Source organism: Eschrichtius robustus, chromosome 3, assembly GCF_028021215.1.
Source record: "Eschrichtius robustus isolate mEscRob2 chromosome 3, mEscRob2.pri, whole genome shotgun sequence".
NCBI lineage: Eukaryota > Metazoa > Chordata > Mammalia > Artiodactyla > Eschrichtiidae > Eschrichtius > Eschrichtius robustus.
Genome location: NC_090826.1, coordinates 74,703,940 through 74,723,881, shown reverse-complemented (window position 1 = coordinate 74,723,881; position 19,942 = coordinate 74,703,940). Strand labels below are relative to the sequence as shown.

At 40.7% G+C, this 19,942-nt stretch overlaps 1 protein-coding gene across 1 annotated transcript in view; it reads left to right on the top strand.

Moving 5' to 3' along the window:
* LPAR3 (lysophosphatidic acid receptor 3) overlaps window positions 1-19,942 on the top strand; it is a 52,945-nt gene that overhangs the window by 21,522 nt on the left and 11,481 nt on the right. The window lies entirely within an intron of this gene.

The following is a 19,942-nucleotide window of genomic DNA, read 5'->3' as shown; positions in this document are numbered from 1 at the left end:
TTTAGAAAAATACGTGCTCCCCCAAGCCCAATCTCTAGGGTAGACCCTCACAACTTCCAGATACCACATCAAAGCTGCATCATTTGCTCTGATAGGACCCATCTATTTAATACATTTCTTCCCTTCTGCCTCTATATCATGGAGACTTAACACATTTTTTGTCCTTGTCTTGTTCTTTTCGCTATAGGAATAAACTATTTTGTTAGGTTGAAATTAGCCAGTGTGAATTTGTGTCAGATCTCATTTGCCCTGACACAAATAACCCCTTTATGGGTAATGAAAACAATTTAATGGTGTGGTCTAAAGGAGAAGACAGTATTACTCAAGCGATTAACACCAGGGGACTTCTCGCTGACCTCTCACGATGACCTGCAAACTGTGCTTCCAGTATTAGTGCACTCTTGAGGAAGCATGGAGTGAAAGCTTGCCCCCAAATATTTTAGAGAATGCTTTATGTGGAAAAAGTCATAAGATAAAGGCAGAGAAAGATAAGTAGCTGTAAGTGAGAGGGGAGAAGGGACTTCGGGAATTAACCTGATGACAAGGTCGACTCGTTTGGAGCAGCACGTCTTCAACACCAGTGTGTCTGAATTGGGCACAGGACCCCGTTGCTATAGCATCTTGAAGATAAAAATTGCACGGGGTTCTGCAATATTGCGTTTTGTGATTCTCTAATAGGACTGCAACTTTCAAGGAAGTGCAAATTAGGCCTAGCATCTCTAGCCTTAATTATTTTTTTCTTTTAATATTTCTTTATTTTATTTCTTTATTTTCTTTATTTTTTTGGCTGCATCGGGTCTTAGTTGTGGCACGTGGGATCTTTCATTGCGGCGCGGGTTTCACTGCTCTTTGTTGTGGCCTGCGAGCTTCTCTCTAGTTGTGGCGTGAGGGCTCCAGAGCGCGTGGGCTCAGTAGTTGTGGCGCACGGGCTTAGTTGCTCCGCCGCATGTGGGATCTTATTTCCACCACCAGGTATCGAACCCGCATCCCCTGCATTGGAAGGTGGATTCTTTACCACTGGACCACCAGGGAAGTCCCTAGCCTTAATTCTGAGGGTCGGGTGAACGCCTTTGAGGCAGGGAGTGGTGCCTCTATCTTATTCATCTTTATATTGTACTGTGAACTACACACAGTTGGGCTCAAGAAATGTTTGTTGATCTGAATTATCCAAGCAAAGAAATCTTTAAGAAGACAGGCTTTTCCTGCCTTGAGACATGGATGATACTCCCAAGGAAGAGAGGAATAATAATTATCATTTAAAACTAATGTCGAGGAGCAGTGTAATTGGTAGTTGTCTACTGTTTCAGTTATATAGCTGAAACATCTTTAAAATGCCTGTTTTAACACTTAGGAAAATTTATCTGGGAAGTCTTTTTGACAGTCTTTTATGATCAATAAACATACTATCTCAAATTTGGTTTTTAGACCCATAGTAGTGGGAAATTGATAGAACTTTGTAACACTGATTAAAATTTGCTTGCTTAGGCAGAAATAGAGATACAGATGTAGAGAACAAACGTATGGACACCAAGGGGGGAAGGCGGGGTGGTGGTGGTGGGATGAACTGGGAGATTGGGATTGACATATATACACTAATATGTATAAAATAGATAACTAATAAGAACCTGCTGTATAAAAAAAATAAAATTCAAAAAAAAAAAAAGAAAAAGCAGAAAATCTGAATGTACCAATAACCATGTAATAAATTGAAACACTTGTAAAAGAGCTATTCTCTGAAAAGGTATGAAGCTCAGATGGTTTTAGCAAGAAGTTCTTCCAAATTCTGAGAAGGAATGATATTTTTGTCCTGTTTAAACTGTTATGAAGCATGGAAGACATGCAAAATGTCACAGTTCATGTTATCAAATTATGTTGCTGTTCTTTATAGCTACTCTTCCCCACACCCCACTCAGCCCCAAGCTTTATGATTTGTAATTTGCTGCCTCAAGGATTTTTGAACAGTTATCACTCCTCTTTTGCAAAAACTCCACTGGAGAGATCAGTTTAAGTATTTTCATGGTGGAGACCAGTTTTTCCTTAGAGGAAAGCCAAGAAGAAGTTCCCTTGAACTGGTAAGAAAGAAAGATTTATAATTCCCTAAAACATCAGGGACCTGTACTGTGTGCTCTGGCATATTCTAGAAAGCAGTAAAACCTCTGGGGAAAATGGCAGCACAGGGATGTAGGACTGAAGAATAGGTGGCTTGGGAGCAGCTGGGGAGCAGAGATGACTGATGACAAGGGTTTCCTCCAATGCCTTGGTACTTTGTAAGACCCCAGAAACTTTATACTACCTTAGTAATAGGAAGGGGACTCAAGAATAACTGACAGTGAATTTCCTGCCAACCTAGGGGCATATGTGCTTGACGTTGGAAGTAAATTGATTTAAAAGTAATAAAAACTGTGATATTTCTGTCACAATTGAGTTTGTACATCAAGATCATACCCACTACATACAGATTAAAAATTTTTTTAAATATATTTCTGGTGAATTAAATCTGGGAGAATAATAAAAAAAAATCACACTGGGATAATTCTACAAATATAAGAATGGTTAAACATTGAAAAAAAAATTTTGCTTGCTTGAGGGAATTCCCTGGCGGTCCAGTGGTTAGGACTCTGCACTTTCACTGCTGAGGGCCCGGGTTCAATCCCCGGTCAGGGAACTAAGGTCCCACAAGCCGCACAGTACAGACAAAAAAAAAAAAAAAATGTGCTTGCTTGAAGCTGAGGGAATTGGAGCCCACACACCTTATTTAGAAGTGAGCCCTCTTATTTGAAGCCTTGGCAAGAGTTATAACTTACGGGACGATGGCTGGGTGGGACAGGTAAGACATGTCCCGCCCACTTGTTTGTACACCCTGTTTGTATATAACGGTAGCAGTGCCACAACAAGCAAACCTTCAGAAACTTCCCAGTGACTGAAGTATCCCTTTCTGCAATTTGGTGGAATCAGTGTCCCTGCTTTTTTCCAAGTCTTATTTTTCCTCCAGGTAAATGCATGTTTGAATCAAGACCTACATTTTCTTCTTTTTTAAAATCCTGAATATTTATTCTGAAGAAGTTTTCCTAAACTGCTCTGGTTTTAGGTGCATAAAAGCGTTTATCTGAGCATAATTCAAAAGATTAATTGGCCTTGGTGAAGATGGACCAACACACTTTGCAGGAAAAGAAACATACGGGGCTTTTTTCGCTGCAGTTGTATTTTATTTTATAGTTCCAAAGGTGCTTATTACTGCTCCTGACTAGACCCAGTCCCTTTCACCTTGGAGGGAATCATAGTTTACAGAGTCTATTCACCTACCTTCTCTCTGGGTAATGCACGGGGTGAAGCAGGGGTTTAACGTCAGAGCATTTGCTTCTAGTTCTGCAGTCTATGGGGGAAATTTAATTTCTCTCCGCCCAAATTTCTTCACCTGGAAAAGTCATAACACAGATCCTTCTTCCTGGAGCGTATCCTTAGGAATAAATGATAGAATGGTAACAAGAAGCTTAAACAATATACATAATGGCTTCTTGGCATTTAAAATGTTTTTAAAACTCATGCCATCATTTTGATTTAGCTGCCCAATAACCCTGAGCAGTAGCCTCATTTTATGGGTCAGGAATAGATAAAGCCTAGAGAGGTGATAGAATTTGTTAATCTGAATGTCGGCGACGAGAGCTCAGAATGTAAATAATTTTATCAATATTAAAGTGCTCCAGCTCCAGAATTTAAATGATGTTTAAAACCTTTATTATTTTTGTTATTAGGAATGTGGCATTTGCTTGTCGCTAAAATGTACACATGACATAAATATATTATACTTAGAAAGTGAAAGTCCCACTCAGCCCTTTCTTTAGAGCAGTCAGCACCACTGTTAACAGTTTGATGTGTCGTCTTGGAGACATTTTCCCTGCAAATAAAAGTGTGTGATACACACATATAGTGATGATTTTTGTACAGAAAGGTGTTCTTGATACTCATAATAGTTCTCTAGCTTGCTTTGTTCCCTTGACCAAAATATCTTGGATTTGTTTTTTTGTTTTTTTGGGGTTTTTTTGGTCATGTCAGTATCAACATATGTACCTAATTCTCTTTGGTGACTATGTAAGATTACATTATATTCCACACTGAATTGTTGGTATTTTACGGACTACTTCTAATTTTTCACCCTTATCACTAATGCTGCAGTGAGCACCTTGTATATACGTCTCCGAGGATTTGTGGGACTATTTTGTGGACTATATTATTTGAGAATTAACAGGTCAAGAAAATACCTGTTTAAAATTTTGTTAGATATTTCTAAATTGTCCTCCAGTGGATTATATCAAACCGCACTCCCACAAACGGTGCAGTATTCTTTCTTCTCATGCTTTCCATCAATACCAGGTTTATATAATTCACATACCTTTAAATGAAGTGTTCCTGCTTTAGCACAAGACGTGTGAAAGGGTGAGAGCTATCCATCTCCCAACTCCTGTCAGCAAACCAAGGGCAGAAAGCACAGAGTAAATCAAAGCTGACAGGGAGCTAGAAATGGAGAGACTTGGCTTCCATTCCCATTCATTCATCCAAAGAGCCTTTATTGAGGGCCGTTATGGGCCAGGCCCTATTTAGGCCTTGGGAATAGAGTGATAAAAAGACAAAGTACCTACCTTCGTGAACTTACATTCTAGTGGACGTGAACTATAAATAAATCAGAATATTATCTCAAATAGTGTGAAGCTCTCTGATGAAAAATAAAGCAGGGGAAGGGATAAAGAGTGGCAGGGCAGAGGCTGGCGGCGGGGAGAGGGGGTGGTCCTGGTAATTTCTCTGCTGATGTGGTGCCTGAATAGAACCCCCGATGCAGTGAGGGCTGAGCGCAGTGCTGATCAGAGAGGGTCCACCCAGACAGAGCTGGCAGCAGCAAGAGAAAAAGCCCGAGAAAGGAGCAGTTTGGTGGGTTCCAGAAATAGCCCTAAAGCTTCACTGACTTTTGATCTTCCAGAAGAGGATAATTGAGCTACTTACTTTCTTTATAGAAGGCCATGTTCAGGTGAAGGAACTTGGAAATGCTTATGTCTCTTTAGAAAAGCAATGCTCTTAGTGTAGACTGGGGTTCTAACCACTAAAATCCACCAGCAAGTCTCTGCCAGGGTCCAGCAGACGTGGAGTTTTCACACAGTCTCTCTCCCTAGCAGTAATACCACCTGTGTTGAAACATAAAAGTGTAAAACGGAGCCACTGCCCCTCCAGCCTGGAGAAGGTTAGAACAGCACACTTTTATGACTGACATAGCCTTCCTCCTGCTTTCTTGCTTCATAAGAACCCAGTTCTTTGTTAAAGTGTTTTAACACCACCTGAGAGAAGAAATCACAATCAAAAACCAAGTTTGTTTGGAAGATGGTTGCAGAAAGAAGCTTCCACTCTCCAGGCCTAGGAAGTTACTCCTGTGTCTAAGGATGGGTCACCACCCCCCCCCTCCTCCTCTGACTCAGACAAAGGCTGAGGGCGGCAGCCAAGAGATTGAGGGGTAGCTGTGTGGAGCGTGAAAGAGGATGTGCTGAAAGCAAAAAGGCAGCTTTAAATGTGAGGATGAAGGCAGGAGTTAAGAAGAGCCTCTATAGGCACTGAACTTCTGGCTCATCCCTGACACACACCCTAGGCTTGAGTTCCTTTTAGTGATGTGAAGACTGAGACAGGAGTTTACTTCCTCGTCAGCACTTGGTGCCCTCCTTTTAGAGCTCATCTTTTAAGGAAAGGATGAAGCTGCCTGGCCATAAGGCTTATAGGGGCCAAAGCCTTGCTTATTGGGTGGTTTATGTTGCCTGCGTCCTAGCTCCTCCGTGTCTCAACATGTGGCGAATCTTTTTTTTTTTTTCTTTGACCTTCTCCAAGAGTCTTAACGAAAGAAGGCTCAAACAAGAAAAACCTCCCTGTGAACAAAGCAGCACTGCTGGAAGATTTTGATATTCATGCCAAATGTGATATTGAACTTGAAATTCAAACATAAGACTGTTATTATTATCTTCTACTTCTAAAAGGAACTCCCAAGTCTACCCTCATTTACCTGCATAAAGAAAAAATGTGCTTACTCAGAAGTGCTTTAACAGATAATTTTTAAAAATTAATTAATTAATTTATTTATGGCTGTGTTGGGTCTTTGTTTCTGTGCGAGGGCTTTCTCTAGTTGCGGCAAGTGGGGGCCACTCTTCATCGCGGTGCGCGGGCCTCTCACTGTCGTGGCCTCTCTTGTTGCGGAGCACAGGCTCCAGACGCGCAGGCTCAGTAGTTGTGGCTCACGGGCCTAGTTGCTCCGCGGCATGTGGGATCCTCCCAGACCAGGGCTCGAACCCGTGTCCCCTGCATTGGCAGGCGGATTCTCAACCACTGCGCCACCAGGGAAGCCCCAACAGATAATTTTTTTAAATGACAGGTTTGTAAGAGTGCTATGAATAAACAGACTGATGAGGTGTAAAATCTGCACGAATACTTTGCATTTTATAGAAATGAAAACTAATATACTTAAGTGCATTTCTTTAATACATCTCTTCAAAGCTCTAACTTATGAAGCTAAAGGAAATGTAGGAAAATAATTTCTGCAAGTTTATTTACATCACTAAAACCACTTGTGTGGCCATACATTATGTTCCCCCCATCCCAAACTCTTTGGGAACTTTTTGGCTTTTGACCAGTGACTGAACTCCTTTTGTCTGCGACTCCAAAATTACAGCAAATGATTGATCTGATTGTGGTGGTTATGAAATATCTGGAAGAAACTATATATTTCAGTTTCTGGCCCTATGCTTAAATTTAGAGTTCCATTCATTTATTAACTATCCTTTTAATTGCAAAAACAGGGACCAACTCATGTCAGCTGAAGTGAAAAAGAGAGGAACAGGAGTGCCATAGAACCAAGAATGTGTAGATCACCAGACCTAAGGAATGGCCTGGAACCAGGTCTTGGAAAGCCCTGTGTTCTCCAGGAATTCTATTCCCTTTTCATCTGAGTTTCTCCTATGTGCTTATTTTATTCTTATCTCCCTCTGCAAACTGCTTTCCATTGTCCAGCTACTTCTATCTAGATTGTGCAAAATATAGCAGCCAGTAGCTCCTATGTGTGTATATCAAGGTCTCTCTCTCCTATTGACATATTCTCTGGGATGGGACTCAACTGGCCCAGTTTGAAATCAGATGCCAAACCTTAGACCATTCACATCTGGCCGGAAGCTGGGGTCTATGGATGGGATTTTGATTGGTCCAGTCTGGGTCAGGTGTTTCAAAGGAACCAATTTTGGTCAGGAGTAGAATCAGGTATGCCAGGAACCTCACCTGTGTAACCATGTGGATGGAGTGTGTGAAGGAAAGAGAGTGAGAAACAAAGAGAGAATGACGGAGAGAGACAGAGACAGAGAGGGATAAGGGATGTGATACTTAATTACTACAAATCTGAGACACAGACAGAGAGATTAATTGAGAGGGGTATGCAGTCACCAGAGAAGAGAGGGAATCTTTGACTTGTAGGTGTCCATTTTAATCCCAAAACATGTGCCCTACACACTGCATAACTTGAAAGTGTAGAGGTGGGTACTTGGAGAATGACAGAAGAGCCACTGAGAATTTCCTAGAATCTTATGGTGGGGGGAGATTCATCCATTTTTCTTTACCACTAAAGGACAAACTCCACTTCAGTGAAATCTAAGGACTCTCCAGATTTTTAGTTGTAATGGGATTTTGTTGTTACAAAAATTTTTTATTAATTTAATGAATAAAACAAGCACTACCTGTCATAAGGCACCATTGGTTGTTCTTCCAAACCTCTCAGGCAAATAAAGAATTTCATGATTATGCTACATTTTAAGTAGGATTTAATCTCCATCACAAAAATGGGAAATGGAGTTTCAGGAATTCATTTTTGACTTGGGATCTAGAAAGAAAAGATAGGAACCTCAATGAATACTGTATTATTTTTCTTGCCAAGCATTGGCAAAGAATGGATCATGTTGAGAACTGAAGGATAACCTTTATAGTAAAAGTTCTGGTTGCTGTTTCTTCACAAGGAAATTCCAGTGAGTCTTTAAATGGGTCACGGACGTGAGGACCAAGGCTTTGGATTGCTCAGCAGAGGGTCTACTCTGAATGAAACTTTTCTGTATTTATGTGTCTCTTTTGGTGAAAACCAGCCACTGTTTCAGCAAATGGGGTCTCCATTCCAGTATTCTCTAAGCAAAGACACTGTCCCTAACAAGGGATGCAATACTCAGTTACTCCACAAAATCCTGGCACAGTGTCTATTCCTTTGGTTATATCTTTTCTTAGATCAAATTATTGTTTTAATAAGACATCTGCTTTGTTTTTAAGAGCACACAATTAAATCCCTGTTGAGATCTGAGGATTAAAGTTTTTTCGCTGTCAGTGAGTAAATTGTTCAGGAAATTTTCCCCGTAAAATGGAATTTCTTTGGTCCTAACCATTCTCACAAATCTGAGCTTGTCCTATTAGTTAGTCTTAGGAAACATTTCGCAAAAGCTTTCTTATAAATTTGCTCCTCGTATGTAGGAGTTTATCTTTTATGTAAGTAAGTGGTGTGCTCTGAAACTTCTAGATCATTTCCTCTTTAGAGTTGGTTAGAGCCGACTCATTCATCTGCTGTTTTTGTTAGTTAGTTAGTTGTTTTTGTTGTTTTTTGAAAAGTCTACTGATGAGATTATTTTGTAAGGAATCCATCCTTAAGCTATTTCCTTGATGCTTTGTAACAAGTATTTGGGCAGTGATGTTTAATTCTAGGACGAGCATATTTTTGAGGATTGTCACTTTATCTTAGTTTCTCTTGCCTGTAAAGGTGAACTAATGATGTTCATTCCATTTTACAAGTGCTTTTAGTTTCTTCGTTAACATGAATGCTAATAATAGCAAACACTTGTATAGTCCTTATATGTTCCAGGAACTCATCTAAGCACTCTACAGCTATCAGCTTATTTAACCCTTACATGAACTGTGTATTATCATTATCCCCATTCTAGGCAGAGAAGTTAAGTAACTTGCTCAAGGTTACACAGTTAGTCATTGGAAGAGCTGAGATCTGAATGCAGATTGCTCCTGGAATGTGCTCCTAACCCTATACCATATTGCCAAGCACTGTCATCACTTATTAATTCAGCAATCATTCACTGAGCTTCATCTAGGAGACCACCAAAAATCAGACATGTCTTTCCTTCAGGACCTGCAGTCTGTGGTGCAGAAAATTGGGGAAATAGATAATTGTAAGTTTTATGATAAACACAGGGGGCTCTGGGAGCACTTAGAAGAGGCACATAACCCAGCTTTGAGAGATCATGTGATCTCATCTCTAAAAGGGGAACATGATAATCCCTACCTCAAAGGGTTGTTGAGAGGACTCAGTGACTGGATGCATAAAAATGCCTTGAACAGACCACTCATATTAAGTGGAAGCTACTGTTTTTATTAAACTGAGTACTGGAAGCTGTGGCGTTGTGTGAGGAACTGGCCCATGGATCTTTAAAGTGTGCTGGAAGCAGAGGGAGCTGCAGGGACAAAGACCCAGAAACGAAAGACCACATGGCCTGTTCAGGGCACTGCCAGTAACACAGAGGGTAGGAATGAGGGGTCAGGGGAGCAAGGAGGCTGGCGGGTCAGTCAGGGAGAGGTCACCAGGGACCTGCTGGTCAGGCTGTGGACTTTGGACTCGTCCTGAAGATGTCCTAAACAAGGAGGTGGCTTTGTCAGACTTGACTCATATAGAGATCGCTGACCACACTTTGCAGAATATAGAGGCAGGAAGGCCATTTGGAAAGCTATTAAATTAACCCAGGCTTGGGATGATGGTGATCCGATCTAAGGGAAGCATAGGATGGTTGGAAAGAAACGAATGCATTAGAGAGATATTAATGAGGTAGAATTGACAGTACTTGGTGATTGTTTGCATGCGAAGGTGGGAGAAGGGAAAAGTCCTTTGGGATGACACCCAAATTCTGGCCTGGACAACTGAGTGGACAGTGGTCCTATTCCCTGGAACTCATGGCATGTAACCCATATATGAGTGCAGGTTCTGGCAGCACTGAGAAAGGGACCATGAGAGATGGTAGAGTACACAGTGAAAGAGGATGCCCTATGAAAGAATCCACGATGGATCTGGCGTCAATACTGGGTGGCACAGATTTCTTAACATTTGTACAGAGAAGCTAATAACCAGACTGTTGGCACAAGGCTGTTGGCAACAGTGATTCTCACCCTCAGATACCTTTTGCCCTGAGGATCCCCACTGGCCCCCTAGCCTCCAGAGCCTGCCCTCGCAGGAGATGGATGCAACTCGTTTCTCAAGGAGTTGGCTTCATGCTCTTTATGCCCCAATACATGTTAGAACTGTGTGTTATAGAGCTCTGGTGTTCTAGGGGGAATTTTAAAATCACATGCTATTATGCCAGGAGGGACCTCAAAGGCCATCTAGTTCAGCCATCCCTGGAGAATATTTCACAAGTAGATGTGATAATACTGAATTACGTGTATTGTTAAGGCTACCGTTTCTGAATCACACCATTTTTCTTCCAGCTTCAAATAAGATTGTTTTCACCCTAGTTTTTGTGCCAATAAGAACATAACTCTCCCCAGCCTCACTACCCTCCTGTTTCTGTATCTTGTTACCTCCATTAGATTTCAGCCTTTCTTTTCAGTGGCAGAAAACTGATATGAATAGTATTTGTGTGTGTGTGTCATATATATGTATATGTATATATACCATGTTTCCATGTTTTATGATGAGAAACTCCTGCCTAAGTTTGGCATTTCATATACCCTCTGTTAATTCCGTCAGAGTTGATGTCACTTGGGCTTTTTCTAGAATAGGAAAGGACCTCAGATTCTCCTAACTGGCCCCAACCTGGCTCAGAACCTGCAGGAGAGCGTATCTGCTGACCATGTAGAGTCAACCTGGGGGAAGTTTCTGTCTTTCTTTAAATAAAGTGCTATGTTCATATCAAGTGAGTTTTTAAATAAATAAGTGATAAAGTAAATGTTTTTCTTTCAGGGATAGAATTATTTTTTTCTTAAGAATATAGGGCTTTTAATTTGCTAAATAGATCAGCCTTAATTGTGTTATTTGCTAGTAAGATTTATTAACCCCTCTGTGTCTCAGTTTCCTCACCTATGAAATGAAGCAATTAGAAAGCACAGAAATGACTGTTTATTTTGAGACCTGTGGTTTTAAGATTTTGTTCTAATTTTCTAAATAAAGTCCCAAATGAGCAATTATGGTTGACTGTAAATGAAATGTTATTATTCTTCCCTAGGATGTAGTGTATATGTGGAAAAAAATAACAGTTTTGAACTTTAAAATTTTAAATTTCATTTTCTGACCACCTTTACAAGATCTTTGAGTATTTTACAAATATGAGCAGTTTTGTATGAAGTCAGAAGATAAGTCATGAATTTATATTGCGTAACTAACTAGTTTAATGTTTGATGAAGAATCTTACATGCTCAGGAAAATTGTAGAATAGATTTTTAATTAAAAAAATAAGTGGTGCTCATAAAACACCATATAAATTAAATAACAAATTAGCTCAGTTTATAATTTGTGATAAGGTTGCTAGGAGAGTAGATAAGAGCATGCTATAGATAGTATGTGTATGTGGATGTCAAGATGCTCTTTGTTAATTGGACGTCGTATTCTGGTGATCAAGAGGAACTGTGGGCAGGATGATAGAATAGTCAGAAGATCCACCAGTACCTGAACAGGTACACCTGAGCCCTGGTGATTAGAGACAGGCTTGATGTCAACCTAGCAAGAATCTCAAGGATGCCAGAGAACTTTGTGCTTGGTCTGTATTTCCCCAGCAAAGTAGCAGTGACTTAGAGAAGATGGAAAAAACATTACTTGCAGGTGTCAAAATATGTAGGTAGCAAAAAGAGAGAATAGCTAATATGTTAGGTAGGAGGTTCCTTATTCAAACAGCTGTCAACAGAGTAGAATGATCTGCCAAAGCAAGCGAGAACAGCGCTTTATAAGAATAGATATGGTCGTTAGGTTTAGACAAAACACACACACGCGGGCGCACACACACACACACACACACACACTGCTGTTATACAACCAAAAAGATAAGGAAGATCTTAAAAACAATATATGTATATATGTTTGGGGGAAAAAAAGAACTAAGGGTTTTTTTTTTTTTTAATTAATTTATTTATGGCTGTGTTGGGTCTTCGTTTCTGTGCGAGGGCTTTCTTTAGTTGTGGCAAGCGGGGGCCACTCTTCATCACGGTGCACGGGCCTCTCACTATCGCGGCCTCTCTTGTTGCGGAGCACAGGCTCCAGACGCGCAGGCTCAGTAGTTGTGGCTCACGGGCCCAGTTGCTCTGTGGCATGTGGGATCTTCCCAGACCAGGGCTCGAACCCGTGTGCCCTGCATTGGCAGGCAGATTCTCAACCACTGCGCCACCCAGGGAAGCCCCGAACTAAGGGTTTTTACTGACTAGAAGTGCTGTCGTGTCGAGGACATCACACTGTACGATTGTCCCAAAGGGGAGTGTGGTCATAGGCATGCTCATGAAATGTGAAGGATCTATGCTTAGGAAAGAAAGTGTACTGCTTTCTCTGGATACAAGGATGTCCACAGTGGTACTGTTAAGGCCAGATCTGGACATCACATTTTGAGAGGAATATTGTCAGTGTAGTCAGCACCTACTGGAGAGTGACTGGGGTTTGAAAGGATCCAGAACAGATGAAGGAACTGGAATTGTCACCAAAGAAGAGAAGAAATGAGGACATAACAGTTATTTTAAAACATTTTATGTGTTCAAAAAAAGGAATTATATTTTAGAAGTTTGGAAGTTAAAGCTAGGATCAAGGGGTAGAAATTAGAGAAAGAATATTTTAACTCATTATCAGAAGAATTTTGTAAAAATTAGAGCTCTTCTCCAATGGAGCTGGCTGCCTAGTGATACGGGTGGGCTTCCCCTTGCTGGAGGTGCTGGGTAATTGATAGATGACTGTCATGTGTAGTGCTACTTAGGGATTCTTACACAACGTGGGAGGATAGATGGACAAACTGTAAGAACGCTTGTGAATCTCAGAGTCTATGACTCTATAAAAAATGTTCGTTAGATTTATTGACAACATATTTGTGCAGGTATGGGAAGACGACTTGATCTTATTTGAACTGGGAGCAAGCATTAAATACTTTAGTTGGTTGGGTGTATATCATCCACATAAAGCAAAACAATCTTGCCAAAGGCCTCATGCAGTACAGTAGCTCTGGCTGGGCTAATTAGAATTGCCAAGCAAATGAGAGGATTCATAATAAAACCTCCACCCAGTGAAAACTAGGTTCTGTGAAATTGAGGTTCCAGGCTATAGACGTCACCCCTGTTCGTTTATCTTCTCGTTTGCTGTTGACTCCTACCTGGTGATGCAAGAGTCAGATTCTGCTCTGATAGGCTGAAAAGATCTTCTTGTACTTGGACAAATATCTACATATATCTTTAGGCCATTCTTTAATTCACTCATTTGATCACTCACTCATTAATAAGTATTGTTTAAGTGCCTGCTTTATGTCAGGCACTCTGCTAAGAACTGGGAATGCAAAAGTAAATTGGCTGTATCTAGTCGTAATCCTTGAGGTACATATGGTCTAGTAGAGAAAACAGGCATGAAAATGAAAAACATTTGCAGCACTGCTAGTGCTGTAACAGAGATGTGCTGAATGGATGGGGCTCCGCAGGCTACTTCTGTCACTCAGGTCTTTTCACTTAGTTCCTCCTGTACGGCTATGTTCTAAAAGACTAAATTTTAAAAAATAAAAAATAAAGACGAAATTTATTGAAAAAAATCATTATCCCTATGGGATTACTTAGGAAATAGCAACTAGTTACTGCATCTCAAATAACTCTAGTTTCTTAGTATTTTTCCACATCTTCCCACTCTGGAGTTTGATTCTGACCATCTTTGAACGTGGAAAGCAGGGTCAACAGCAAGAATGACTAACACATCATGTCTCACTCAGTGCTGAGCACTGATCTGGATATTTTATGTATAATCAGTCATGTAGCCCTTACAGCGATCCCAGGAGGTGGGCGTCCTTATTATCTCCATGTTACAGATAAGGTAACTGAGGTACAGGTGGGTTAAATAGGTTAAATAAAAATCACCCAAGGGTACCCCAAAACAAGTGTACATCTGGGATTTGAACCCAGTAGTTTGGCGCTAGGAGCTGAGCTGTTAAAATGCTCCTCTGACCAATGCTGTTTCAGGTTTTCCAAATATCAGATCACAAAAGGAGTACAAATAAGAGATGCTGATCACGATGATGTCTTTGTGCTAAATGCTGCACTGAAGGGCCTTATATCTGTTCTCCCAACTGGGCCTCACCAACCCCACGAGGGGAATTTTAGTGTCTGTTTTACAGATGAGGAAACAAGGCTTAGCAAGTTTAAGTAAATTACCCGAGTTTACCTAACTAGTAAATCCTTCGGTATATGTATATCATTAGGTTAAAAGATCAAATTAGTCATTGTACCCAATAATAAACACATTTGCTTCAGGAAAATAAAAAGGTATATGTTGAAAGAGGAAGTGTTTAATGTTTTCCTATGGGAGAGGGGCTAAAGGATAAGAAGATGAGCTTTCTGTTATTTGAGTATCACGATGTCTTTAGTTCCACAGTTTGAGTGAGACAGTATCTCAGACTTTATTTATTTGCCCTTTATTGAACTTAGGGTATTTGATGTGCCCAATATCCTGGACCAAGGTAAATAGATGGTCTCTAGTTCAAAGATAGACTCCTTTAAACTTTGAACAATCTTTCTCAGCATCTATATGTATGTGATTTGGATGTTTCGTCTTCACTGATTAACAATTTATAAATTATTTATTGTCGTTTACACATTTTGACTTATTAATCTCAATGATTAATAGGATAGTAAAAGTAACCTTTTAAACAGAGAGTTCTTTCAAGCTATGATATTATAGGGCTTAAATGTGTTTGATTAACCCAAATGTGGAAACACATGGACTGTAATAAGAACCTCAGGCTCTTCTGTTCTAGATTATAATAAACCATCCCAAATCAGAAGAGGAGTCCTTGGTTTCCCGGGTACCTATGATAACATGCTTTATAGTTTCTCTGGGAGAAAAATGCACGGGGAGTTGTCCCAGCTTGCTGGTATTGCAGCACCAAGGTACAGTGCCTGATCTCAAAGGTATTGGTATATTTATATGTCATGTGTGTGGTCAGTAGGTTAGGGACATTTCAGCTTTCCTTTCCTGCTTCCTTGAAAACTGAGCAACTACTAAGCATCCAGCCCCAATCAGGTGTCAGGAATCCAAGGTGAATATGGCAGCATTTCTGCCCTTCAGGTGCTCTCAGCCCAGCTGGCCAGAAGGAGGGATAATCTACTAATGGTGTCTGATTTGACAGTAAGTATGTGGATAGCCTATGGAAATGTGGGATGGGGACATTTGGCTCAGCCTGGGAGGAGTGTCTGGGGAAAGCTGCACACAGGAGGTAACAAGGGAGCTGCTTTCAAAGGAGGAGGAGGAGACCATCAGGCCATCAGGTGGCAGAGGGGAGAATGTGAATCAAGCACGGCACCACAACCGGTTTGCCTCCTTCCTTCCTCCCTTTGGCCTGCCCTCTCTCTGGATTGGGTGTGTGTGTGTGTATGTGTGATTAACTAGAATGCCATCGTATTTATTTGGATGGAGGAAATAAAATTACCAAGAGGTTTAGATACTCAATACCTGGCAAATCAAGTTACCATTAGAGGTTGTTTTTTGTACAGAATCGGAACAATAGAGACATCCCAGCCGTGAGAAAGGCTGACCTTGACCAAGAACTCTTCTCCCTCTGAATTGCATATAGTCGTTCTAGACATCCCTGGCTCTGATGACATTCTTTCTTCTGAGATGTTAGTGCCTTCAGTCAGATTTCAGAAAAGGTGTTGCAGGTCTGGGAACTATAATGTCTCTTTAAGATGACTTTGGTATAGGGCTGAACTCAAAAAAATGACCTTTTTCCTGTCATTTCCAGGTTCTTACAGGATACGTTGTTGGCATCTCCTTGTACTTGGCACTCCTGGCAAGGGTACTCCTGGCACTCCTTGTTTGTAGTGTCCATCGTCTCTTTCACTGTTATCTGTTATACATATTCTGTTTCTGTCCTCCAACCTTACTTTGCTTTCTTCTCCTTTCATCCTTACTGTATACTTAAGCCACCCATTCCCTCATATTCCTTCTCTCAAGCTTTGAAAGTTTGTTCAATGCAAACTGAGACTATGCTTCCAAATAATGGGTTTTTTTCTTTTTCTGATTACATAGTTTGTTCATTAAGTTATTAGGCAGGTTGTGCTTTACCAATAATTTTCTTTTTCTTGAATATGAACCTGATGGAGAATGGCTTTTCTTAAATTCCTGTAGGCCTACACCATTCACTGTCACCAAATTACATTTCACAGGAGTCCACAGAGTATATCCAAATTGAGACTTTTCCTTTTCAGTGGAAGGATCCCCAAGTGGGATGTAAGCAGATATGGTCATCAAACTTTAAGACCCGGGTTTGTATAAAATCCAGCACTTCACACATTCACCCTGAGCATGAGACTCCCTTGGGGCATCTGTTAAACATTCAGATTCTTGGGCCCCACTCCAGGCTCCTGGAATCAGAACCTCCAGAAGGTAACTAGAAGGCGCTGTATACAAGAAAGGTGTTTGTAGGTGAGTTAAATGGGCAAAGTCCTCACTTTCATGTTTTCTATCCAACTGGGATGATGGGCAATTAGTAAATGAAGCAACCAACCAGTCAACAAATAAACAAGGTAAGTGCAGAGAGTGATATAAGGAAATCAAACAGAATAATATTTTAGGGGATGGCTGGGCTGGGCTACTTTACATGGCACAACGGAAAAGGTCTCCAAAGGGTACACTTGGAGCTGAACTATGAGAAGGAGCCAATGAAGTCAGGAACTGGGAAAGAGCTAGTATGTCTCACCTTATTTACCTGTGTCCTGGGTAATTAACACGATTGTTGGCACCTCTTGGGGCTCAATGAATTTTCGTTGGATGATGCATGCAGTCCTGGGGTAGCAATGCTTATATCACAAATAGGACAGACATTACATGAAATTTCTAAAAATCTAAAAAAAAAAAAAAAAAAAAGAACAAATAGGATACAAGCAGAATTCCTGAAGAAAAAGAGAAAATGAAGAAAAGTGGATAAAGGAGAGCATCTGGGATGAATAGGACATGGCTGGGGGTTGGGGAGGGTGGCAGCAGGGCAGCTAAAGAGTTGAGGAATAAAGAAAATTAGAAAACAAGGCTATTTTTGCACCTCTAGCATCACTGTATTGCTAGTTAAAAGGTTAATCAGTAATTATTGCCATTTTCTTGGGATCTGAGTACTGTGCTCTGACTAGCATTGCTTTCTAAATTACAAAGTAAACTTTAAAAAGTCTTTAGAAAACAAAGACAGTGTCACATTACATTCCTTTAAAGCAAATTATGGTAAATACCATTTCCAACAAGCTTAGGAACAAGTTACATATGATCAAAAGTAGCAAGTTGAAGGTATTTTGACAGATTCTGAATGGCGCTCTGATTCATACACCTGGCAAGTTGAAACTATAGATGTTTGTCACTTGGATTCTTTTTTTTCCCCACTTGGTAGCAGAAAGCATAACAAACACAAAATGAGTTATTGGAGAAGCTGGCTATTTAAGAACTAGTGGGGTGTATTTACAGCAGACTATCTCCACATCTGCATGTGGAGAAGGAAGCTGTAGGTGAAACTCAGAATCAGCCAATGTAGGAGCCAGAAGGAAACTTACAGGTCATGATGGTCTGAATCCCTTAATATACAGATGAAGAAACTGGAGGCAGAGACATAGAATGACCTTTTCAAATTACTCTAGTCCAGGGTCTGGATTAGAATCAAGATCGCTTACTCCTTCATTTAACAAATTTCTATTAAGTACCTATTATGTGTATGGCACATGGCTTCAGCTGGGTATCCCAAGCTGAAGAAGGTGCAAAAAGGATCTCCTCTGAGGATGTCAGTGTAGCAGGGTAGCCAAAATAGGATAGAGTGTAATAGATTGTGTGTGTGTGTGTGTGTGTGTGTGTGCGCACGTGTACACACAGGTGTGGGCCTACGACAGCGACCGAAGCTTTCACACTTCAGCAAGCTTTCACACTTTCACACGACAGCAACGCACCAGACGTGTTCATAAATTGCCTGAGGAAGCACAGCAGGGGAAGTGTCCGACACCATCTGGGCAGTCAGAGTGAATATTTTCTGAGTGTCTTCTGTGTTAGGCACTCTCCACCCATTATCGCAGTAAATCTCCCCAAAAATCCTGTCAGGTCAGTATCCTTCATGCTCATTCCATAGCTAAGAAGTGGAGGGAGGCTCAGGAAGGTGAACTGATTTGCCTGTGGGCATAAACCAGGATTTCAACTCTGGGTCTGCTTGATCCTTAGCCTATGCTCTTTTTTTTTTTTTTTTACTATAATAGGGATGGTAAGTGGATGTCATCTCAAGGGCAAATTCCAGCTGATTGCTCGAGGCTGAGCAATGTGCTATGAAGGCTTCCAGGCCATATCTGTGCTCAGAAGCACATGGTGGATTAATGATGGCGGCCATGGGCGTAGGACGGAAAGGGGTAGCCCTGAGTCAGGCCTTTGTACTTCCTGAGCTATACCATGCTGTCACTCTTCCAGGCCCAACTCTCTCTAAGTCAAGTCTCCTACATCCTGTTCCCTTCCTCTGAGCTCAAGATGGTATTTTGTGCCATCTGGGTGTCTAGAATCTTGTCTCCTAATCAGGTCAGCTCCCCTGTGCATTGTCCCATGCTGCAACCCTTTTCAAAATTTTCAACCCCATCAAAGATATCCCTTTTGCATTGCCTCACAGCCCTGCTCCGTGCTGATGACAGTTTATGTGATATGTAGATTATTACATGCCTACAGCTTAATATGTTCGTGTCTAGGTAAGGTGCAGGCCTTCCTAATTCAAAGGAGTGACTCCAGCAGAAAGAAGTTCAGATCCTTGGGCAGGCTAGCTGGGATCTGTCAGTCTTTAAGATTACACCAGGCAAAGAGCTGCTGACCTCACACCTTTTCTTAGATGCTGGAGAGCCCTTGATATAATAGTTAGTGAGGTACTGAGGTATTGTAGGTCCACGCATACGGTGCTTAAAGAGGAATCTGGAGGTGGAGATGGTGTTTTCATACTGTTGCAGTTTATGATTTCCAGCTGTTGCCCTGAGTTAGACACTACAATTAGGTCTAGGCTGTGGTTCTAGCTAGTATGCCTCTGCTTTAAATTTTATCTCATAACCCCTTGGCAGCAAAGAATTTCAACTTTCCAAAGCTGGCCACAAATTTGAAACAAGTGTCTAAAAGCAGTTGTTAGAGTCAAAAGATACAGTGGTAGTAACAACCGTGTTAAATGAATCATCTGTGGAATGCTTAACTGCTCACCATCTATTTGAAGTGTCTCAGTGTTTCTTGTTTTCTGCAGTAAAAATAAGTCAGGTTTACTCAGGGTATGTATTTTCATTCCTTTCGCATATGTGACAATCTATTTTCTGAATTATTGGACTTCTAAAACACTGTGGGTAAACGAGTATGAATTTGAATGCAAACCACATCTAGAGGTGTTATTTTTAAATTATTGAATAAATTCTTTAGTATCATAAGAGCATTTTCACTTGAATATTCTATTAATATGTAACTTACACATTGTAATATTTCTAACCAAGAATAGCTGTTAACTTTAAAATCTTACTTTTAAAATTCTTTTCAAATAAGAAGAGAGCTTCCATAGGCTGAGGTTCCTAGCCTGATTTTTATGTAGAGTTGTAATTTTCTATTTTAGTAAATCAGACAGCCCTGTGGCTTAGTAGGTTAGCATTATTGCTGGTGCCCTGCTGCTTTTTCCTGGACTAAAAACAAAGAATAACAGAG